This window comes from Apodemus sylvaticus, chromosome 21 (assembly GCF_947179515.1).
Source record: "Apodemus sylvaticus chromosome 21, mApoSyl1.1, whole genome shotgun sequence".
NCBI lineage: Eukaryota > Metazoa > Chordata > Mammalia > Rodentia > Muridae > Apodemus > Apodemus sylvaticus.
In genome coordinates this window covers 42,417,764-42,427,079 of record NC_067492.1, presented here as the reverse complement: position 1 = coordinate 42,427,079, position 9,316 = coordinate 42,417,764, and the positions used below count along the sequence as shown (strand labels likewise).

The 9,316-nt window shown below is 48.0% G+C and overlaps 1 pseudogene; it reads right to left on the bottom strand.

The window, feature by feature from the left end:
* Nucleotides 1-6,952: 6,952 nt before the first annotated feature.
* On the bottom strand, nucleotides 6,953-7,863 carry LOC127671580 (protein ILRUN-like; annotated as a pseudogene).
* Between the last annotated feature and the right edge of the window lie 1,453 nt (nucleotides 7,864-9,316).

The window sequence follows — 9,316 nt, the reverse complement described above, 5'->3', positions numbered from 1 at the left end:
GGTAGGAATGTTGCATCTTCTCTGAAAGGTCCCAGGCGGTGTGTCTTCACAATCGGGCTGAATTGTTGATGCTCCTGGTGATATCCACAAAAGCCATCTCTGCCAATTCTTTCCTCTGTTCCTGTAGAGATGGACAGTTCTCCAAGAAAGAGTTGCCCTTCCTTCATTGCCTGGAGACGCTCAGGCATCTCGGGCGGGGTAAGCAGCAGGTGCCCAGCAGCTGCTTGCTGTTTTGACGGACTCTGCAAACCTAACTACAGTACTTTGGCCTCACCATGGCTTGGCGGTCCTCTCCACGGGACCAGACTCAGCCTTCCTGCCTTGGGGGTTCCAGCCTCCCCTCTGAGGAGGAGGAGCGTCACAGCCTGACCTTCTTGGGGCTCCTTTTGGAAGGTGTTCTTCCACTCCGGTGCTCTCTGCTGCCTGAGCCACCTCCCAGCCGGGTCTCTCCCAAGGTTGATACTGCCCCGGGCCACCTATCTCCGAAGTGCCTGAAGCAGCCACTCCCTTCCTCCTTCCATCTGCCCCACCCTCTTCTGTTTCTCCTCTTCCTTTCCCACCTGTGGGCTGGGCCCATTTTTGCTTTTTCTCTGCCCCAGCAACTGTGCACTTTCCTCATCGCTGTCCCCACACTTGCTGCTGCCTCTGTCTCTTCTACTCCACAGCCATCCAAGCCCTTCTGTTGGCTCCCACACACACACACATACTCCTGCCCCCCCCACCCCACCCCCACATTCCTACTTCCAGCTCCTCCCCTCCCAAGCAGCCTCTGCCCTCCATCGCTCTTGGCTCGGGGCTCTCGCTCACCGCTCCCTTTCCTGTCTAGGATCTCCTCCTCTCTGCTCTCCTCGCTTTTCTGGTGATTTTCAGCTCCTGTCTCCCCTTCCTGCCCTGATCATAACCTTCACTGCTGTCCTCTGGTCAGGTTCTTCCTTGGGAAGGCCTTCCCAGGGGTCTGCTGGTTGTCCTGTGCCCCGCCCCCGCCCCCACTGTCTTCCTAGTCCTTCCCTTTCCCCCTCTTACTCCTCACTTGTTCTGACTCCCTTTCCTCCTCTGATCCCCTCTAAACCCATCTTTACCCCAGGTCCTGTTGCTTTTCTTTGCTGATACTTTTAATTGCTTTTCTTTCTTTCTTTTGTGTTTTCAAGACAGAGTTTCTCTATGTAGCTCCTGCTGCCCTAGAACTCTCTCTCTCTCTCTCTCTCTCTCTCTATCTATCTCTATATATATATATCAGGATGGCCTCAAACCCAGAAATCCACCTGCCTCTGCCTCACAAGAGCTGAGATTAAAGGCGTGCACCACCATAGCAAGCCATTCTTTTTTTTAAAAGCATTTTTAATAATATTTATTTAATATTTATTTATTTATTTTATGTTTACAAGTACACTGTAGCTGTCTTCAGACACCAAACAGAAGGTATAAGATTCCATTGCGGATGGTTGTGAGCCACCATGTGGTTGCTGGGAATTGAACTCAGGACCTCTGGAAGAGCAGTCGATGCTCTTAACCACTGAGCCATCTCTCCAGCCCAGCAAGCCATTCTTATTTTTATTTATTTTATTTGATGGGCGTTTTGCTTCTATGTCTGCCTGTTCATCACGTGTGCCTGGTGTCCAGATGAAGCCAGACGAGAGCATGATCCCCCTTGGATAGAAATTACAGATGGTTATGAGAGTTGTGTAGGTGCTAGAAATTGAACCTGGATCTTCTGGAAGAACAGCAAGTATTCTTAACTGCCGAGCCATCTCTCTAGCTCCTCAACTACATTTTTTTTTAAAAAAGACACAGTCTCTTTCTATGTAGCCCTAGGTGTCCTGGAACTCACTCTGTAGACCAGGCTGGCCTCAGAGTCACGAGATGAACCTGCTTCTGCCCTCAAAGTGCTGTGTTTCAAGGCCTGCACTATCACATCTGGATTGAACTTGTTTTCTGAAGTTTGCCTTGGGTTTTCTTCTCCCATCTTTGTCCATCCTATTGTTTGCTGGGGGTCTCAGACAATCTGCACCAGAAGCTGCAAGTCTGGGTGAAGACTGGATTAAAAGGAAACCTTTCTTCACTCTAAAGGCAGAAAGTGTACTCATTGCAAAGAAGTCTGGCCAGAGCCAGGCGGTGGTGGCGCACACCTTTAATCCCAGCACTTTGGAGGCAGAGGCAGGCAGATTTCTGAGTTTGAGGCCAGCCTGGTCTATAGAGTGAGTTCCAGGACAGCCAGGGCTACACAGAGAAACCCTGTCTGGGGGGAAGGGGGGGAGGGAGAGTCTGGCTTTTCTTCCCTCATACAAGTATTCAACATATGCAGTGTGAGAACAAGCCCACAAAGGTTGTACCGTGCTCTAACCCCTCAGCAACAAATCCTGCCCATCCCACCAGCCCCAATGCTCACTCTGCAGTTTCATTCAGTTCTTCTATCAACTGCTTCAGAGCCTGCTTCTACCCAGCGCCCAGGTAGATGTGAACTTGTGCTGCATCCGTGAGTCCACATGAGTAGCTCCCATGAATTCCAGCATCTCCTTCTGGTGTCTTTCCACCCACATCTGGATTCTTTGTTAAGGGATAAGGCAGCAAGCACGTCCCATATTCTATGAGCCCTCTTAGCAGCCCATCAAACTTGAGGCCAGTGCGGTAGCCGCTCCTACACATAGCCACTTGGTCCCAAACACAGGTGACAGCCTGGAACTTATGACTGAGAACTGCCTTGGGAACTGGAGGGCAGCCTTGTGACTGAGCTGTTCACCTCTGTAGTCCGCAGTGTCCAGATTGTATGAGAATTGACCTGAGTCAGCTGACACCCAACCAATAACCAAAGACAGCTAAACATGATATGGGGCAGGAAACTACCCACATCTGGGCCACAGTGGAGGACACCGACTCCCTGTCATATGAGCACTGATGGGTTCCATGGGCTCTCATCCGGGACAAGTTTTGTCCTAGGCCTTCCCAGCCTCCACTGCATGGCTGACCCTGGGCCCAAGTTCCCAGCAGCCTGTGCAGCCAGGCCTGACTCTGTCAGTTCCTCTGGTGGAGAACCTCCCGGATTTACCCACAGCTGTGGAGAACAACTGGCTACTGGTTTGGTTTGCTCAGATACATCTGACTTCAAGCTTCCCTCTCCTGGCTAGCCTGCATCAAGGAACATCACAGAGCCTAAGCCCACTGTGGCGCAGGGGGCTAGGATGTGAGCCACCTCCTCTTGACAGGCTGTGTGCCGGATGCTCCTTGGAGACCCTCTGCCCTGAGCTGTCCTCCTAGGCGCAGATGCATGTTCTAGGACAGCTTGGCCAGAGCCACTGTATTTGTTTTCTCTAGCTGTAGAGATAAGCTTCCAAAAACAGCACAAACTTATGCTCCATCGTGGAGGTCAGACATGTGAAGCAGGCCTTGCTAAGCTTTGCCAAGTCTCCTGCTTTCCATTCATGGGAAATCCATTCCTCTGCCTTCTCCAAATTCAAAAGACCACTTCCATCTTTTGCTTTGTGGCCCCTTCTTCCTTCTTCAAAGCCAGACTCTTCAAATCTCTCACTCCGACCCCTGCTTCTGCTTCAAAGGGCCCTGGTGACTACACTGAGCCCACCCAGTGTAAGACACCAAGGGTGCCTTTTTATCTTAAGGCTGTCTCATAGCAACCTTGATTTTTTAGCTACAATCTCTGTCCCCTGCCACCTTTCATAGGGTACTCACGGACTTCAGGAATTAGGACATAGACACCTGCAGCGTTGTTATTCTGCTTTAGACAGTGAAGGGCAGCATGCCCTAGCACTGCGGAAAGAAGGGAGGAAGGAAGGAAGGAAGAAAGGGAGGGATGGAGGAAGGAAGGGAGGGAGGAAGGAAGGACGGACTGAAGGAAGAAAGGACAGAACAAAGGAAGGAAGGATATCCTGGAGAAAGGTAAGGCTCAGACTGCAGCTGAGGGAGTTGGTGCAATCTCCGGGTTCTAGTGCATTAGCCAAAATTAGCACAGCGTAGCTTTCTCTTCACTTCTCTGAACTTCAGTCTCATTTTATTTGGTTTGGTTTGGTTGGTTCTTTGAGGGTAGCCCAGCCTGGTCTTGAACTCACAACAGTTTCCCTGCTTCAGCCTCTACACAATGGGACTCGATGGATACTGGTACACTGAGGAAGTGTCCTATAAAATCACTCAGGGAGCTCAATTTCGTTTCAGCTACAACCCCCACCTCAGCTCAGCTGCATCAAACTCTGTCCAAGGAAGAACCAGGCACTGATACTTTGAAGGCAGCGCCAGGGATTATAGGCATAAGATACCACGTTCACTCAATCTCATTTGAAAAATGGAAGATAGTCTGATATGTCTATATACTGGAATACTGGATAAATATCACACCAGTGTGGGCAAACTCAAAATTATTATATTGAGTAAAGCCAGACCAGAAGAATGCCCTCGCAGATGCTGTTTATATATACTTCTAGAAGTGCAAACTGGATCATAGTGATAGATGGCAGGTCAGTGGTTCCACATGGCCAGAGGGAGGGCTTCCAAAGGACACAGAGAAGCTTCAGAGGGTGATGGAGATGCTGAGCTATGACTTTGAGCTCATGGATATATAAAATCATCTGTACCAGGATGCAGTTCATTTTATGTGAGCATTTGTGGCATGCTCATACATAAATGGACACCTATGCCCATTCCCTTTTTCTAAGGTTCAGGGAACATCATGGTAGATGAGGGCAGAAAAACTATAAGAACCAGAGACTGGCTGGGCAGTGGTGACACACGCCTTTAAGCCCAGCACTTGGGAGGCAAAGGTAGGTGGGTCTTGGAGCTCAAGGCCAGCCTGGTCTGCAGGTTGAGTTTCAGGACAGCCAGAGCTACACAGAGAAACTCTGTCTCAAAAAACAAAACAAAAAGATAAACAAATGATTAAATGCATAACACTTATATACAAAGAGGGCTGAGGGAACCAGCATCTTCTGGACAGGTCAGGACCAGGTTCCAACTTATAGTTGCTGTGACAGCTACATAGGATCAAGTCAATCAACGTCCGACATAGAAGAAGGATGTTGACCCTAACTAAGATGCTATTGACAGCTAGCAGCTGCTGGGAAGGGATGATCAGTTTTCTTTAAGAGTGTGGTCCCTGGTATGTGGATCACACTCCAGTGTGCTTGACTCCCATACCCATGACTATATGGGCAGCATAAATTGGATTTAGGTTGCAAATAAATAAATATGAAGTTGTGGGAGCATTGAGGGTGAATCTGAGGCATTAAGGGAGGAGTCAGAGTGAATATGATCAAAACATATTGAATACATTAAATTCTCAATTAATAAAACCATTATATTAAAAATAAGCCGGGCGGTGGTGGCGCATGCCTGTAATCCTAGCACTCTGGGAGGCAGAGGCAGGCGGATTTCTGAGTTTGAGTCCAGCCTGGTCTACAGAGGGAGTTCCAGGACAGCCACGGCTACACAGAGAAACCCTGTCTTGGAAAAACCAAATCCAAAAAACAAACAAAAAAAAAAACTACATCCTTGACATAGGACAGCTCATTGTGTTCTACAAATGTGTGCTGATCCCTATAAACTGTGTATGTCTTAATAAAACTGTTACAATCTGAGCTGATTATAGTTTCTTTCTCACAGGGTCAGAGTATAACTGAAAAACTTCACAATGACGTCTGGAACATCGTCACTGAAGAGGCATCAGGCAGAGTCAGGTATGATGTCACAGGCCTGCAATTCCAGCATTCAGGAGGCTGAGACAGAAGGATTGTGAGTTTAAAGGCAACCTGGGTTGCGGGGTGATTCCTTCTCTCAAAAAAAAAAAAAAAAAAAAAAAAAGGACAAAGAAGGGGAAGTGAAGCTGGGGGAGAAAACTGGGGGGGGGGGGGGCAGATCTGGGGCAATGTTATTAGTAATACTGTCCCTGGATTGGAGAGCCCTGGTTCCTCCCTGGCTCACACTGCAGTTCTCAAGCAAAGGACTTCAAAGAACAGGTGACTCTCACCCCCACCCCACATGGTCTGAGGCAGTTGTGCTAGACTGAGGGTGTAGCTGGCAGATTTTAAAGCTCCTGAGTGACTGAATGGGTTCAATAAACCAGGACTCTTCCTGCCCATGTGGAAACTATGCTAGCATATTACAGAGAGCTCTGCCGCGTAGGCCAGAGCTCGTTCATTCATTCCCATAGATAATCCACTCACTCCATCATGCATGCAGACATGACCAGATGCTGGGATCCAGGACAGATCCAGGTTTCTGCCTCCTAGAAGCTAATCTGTGAGGGAAGAGACAGACAGGTGAACAAACAGATCTGTGGTAAGGTGAGGCCAGGAGAAACCCACGCCTAAGCAGCTGTCAGCTCAGGAACAATCCAGAGCCATGTCACAGGAGGTGAGACATTGTTCCAAGGGCTTTTTTTTTTTTTTTTTTTTGTGGGTAGAATAATTTTTGTTTAATAAGATGGCTTGCTGGGCTGTAATCCCAGCACTCTGGAAGGCAGAGGCAGGTGAATTTTTGAGTTTGAGGCCAGCCTGGTCTACAGAGTGGGCTCCAGGACAGCCAAGGCTATACAGAGAAACCCTGTCTCAAAAAAAAAAAAAAAAAAAAAAAAAAAAAAAAAAAAAACCCAAATCCAAAAAAGAAAAAAAAAAAAAAAGATGGCTTATTTTCCCCCACTGAAATTTCTTCCCCTTCCCAAGTGACCTAACAACTCATTAGACTCATCACTAAAATGCAAGGTGGCTGCATGGATCTCTTCTGGGTCGCCTCAACACTGCTCCTGCAGTTCAGCATTCACACACACATACTGAGTTCACTCAAAACTAGTCTCTTTCTTCCTCTTCTTCCGTGATCGGCAGGGGGTGGGGGGTAGATGTGGGTCTGATCCAGGGGTCTGAGCCATATGGTCTGCAATCTAGAGGAACCCCTTGCCCTCTCTCCCCAAAATCAGGCCTTCTGTCTTTTGTTAGATTTTCTTCTTCCTGACATCTGTTTAAGAGTGGCGGAAGGGGTAAGGCCCGTGGAGTCCCTTACTATAAGTCACTACTGATAAAGTCGTTTGCGTGACTGCCGGGGGACAGATTTACAGAGTTCTGTGACAGTCTCTCCCGATCTTGCTCTGTTTGGTCAGGAACAGCCAATGTATTTTTGCTGATCGAGTCGAACTCGGAACCCCCAGGGTCTGTCTGTTAACCCTGTTTTCATCTGATTGTCAGTTCTTTTGGGGAGAGGCAAACGGGTTGAAGTTTCCTTCTACCTTGTGATGTGGCTGTGTGTTGAATTCTGTTTCAAACGATAACAGCTACTGTGTTACTCCTAAACGTCCACCCACCTCCACACTGAGAGTTACCCAGATGACATCTCCATAGTAGAGTCCAGTAGCTGTGCACATCCGCCACTGTCCCTGCTACATTCCTGCTCTGCTGGGGCTGCACATCTGGATGCTGACATCCGAGATCTCTTGGGGCTCTAGTAATCTCACCATCACCATGTTCACAAGCCCAAACTGATCTCCCCCGACATATTTAAGAATTCTGGATCTGCTGTGTTTTTATGAACTGGGTATCATGGGCTATTGATTCCCCTTTTCCTATGGTGACATCTTCAACAAAGGACACATTTGGGCTCTCGAAGTCATAATAGGCGCCAGTTGCTCCTTATAAGTTCCAGTTGGTCATGTCCAGGAAGAAGGCACAGCCGGCCGGGTTGAACTGGAAGCCCAGTAGCCGCTGGTACTCAGAGATGAGCTCATCCTTGTCTGTGGTGCCCAAGCAACTGAACAGGTGGCTACTGCACCTGGGCCCCCGGCCCACGAAGGGTCAGCCGCTGTGCACTGCTCCGAGTTGAGCCCCAGGCCTCTCACCGCCTCATGGGCTGCTGTTCCAGGTTCTTAGTGAGGGACATATAGGCGTTTGCTGTGCTATATAACAAATTATTCCAAACTGGCATCTTACGGGAATACTTCACTGTGCTTATAGAATCTGCAGGTCAGGAGTATGATGGTCAGCGTGGAAGCAGCTGTCTCCCTCCTTGGTGTTTGTGTCTCTGCTGGTGTCTCATTTCATGGGCCGGTGTGACTGGGAGACTCACCTACCAGTGAGAGTGGATCGTCTGCATGGAGTGGTGGGCTTCCTTACAGCACGGTAGTTTTGGGTAAGGCAGGAATGAATGAGAGCACACAATTTCCAATAGCATCATGTCGGCTGAGATAGTCTGAAGCCCGCCCTTCTATACTGCCTGTAATGGATAATTGAAACATGGATATTGTCAACCGGACAAGATTTAGAAATCACCTATGAAACAGAACTCTCATCATGTCTGTAAGGGAGCTTCTAGATTTGATTAACTGAAGTGGGAAACTTACCTTAAACGTCGGTGGGACCAGCCTGTGGACCAGAATCCTGGCGTGAATAAAAAGGAAAAAGTATGCTGAGCACCAACATTTGTCTCTCTGCTTCCTGACCATAGATGCAGTGTGTGCAGCCTCTTCACCATGCCTTCCTTCCCCACCACGATGACTGTACCCTCAAACTGTGAGCCAAAACAGGCCCCTCCTCCCTAAAGTTGCTCCAGTCAGGTATATCGCCATAGCGACAAGACAAGCAATAGAGCATCCTCTTGGCTGAAGAGGCCAGAAGCACGCCCACTGAGTTGGATGCACTGGGAATCTTGGGAATCTTGGCGGGAATGCTGGTGTATTCAGTGAGCAAAAATAATCATGATGATATCAGATACTGACTGGGCATGCCTGTGTGCCAGGCAGCATGCTAAGCTCTCCTTATATTAACCAACTCTTCCTTATATTAACCAACTCACCGAGTCTGTTAGTGCAATCAGGGTCGGGACTGGCTGTTTCCAGATTCTCCACATCTTGTTCAAGAAAGAAAGAAAAGTGCACACAGGTTGCAAAGTAGCTCAAAGACTTTATTCAAAACAAAGCAATCAGAAGAGCTCAGACCATCAGGAGTGACTCAACATCCCTGATTGTTTGAGAATTCCTTTTATGGGGCTCATTGGAAGGAGCTAAGGGGCATAGTTTGGGTGGTTCTTTACTTTGATTGACAGATTTGTAAGCATTTACCTACTGCAGTGTCACTTCCCATAATGCATCTGGTTTTAATCCTATGCATGCTTATTTATATACAGGCATAAAATAGTAAGTAGGGAATTCTCCTGACAAGTTCACTTAGGAACACAGTTTGCACCTTGAAACAGTCAAGCCAGATTGGCCCTGCTGTCTTCATAATAGAGACATCAAGAATATTTGAATAAAATGTATCCACGTTGGATGTTTGCTGGGAAAAGGAAACATTTATTCCATTTTTCCAAGTTTATTCCAACGTTTATTCCAAGTAGA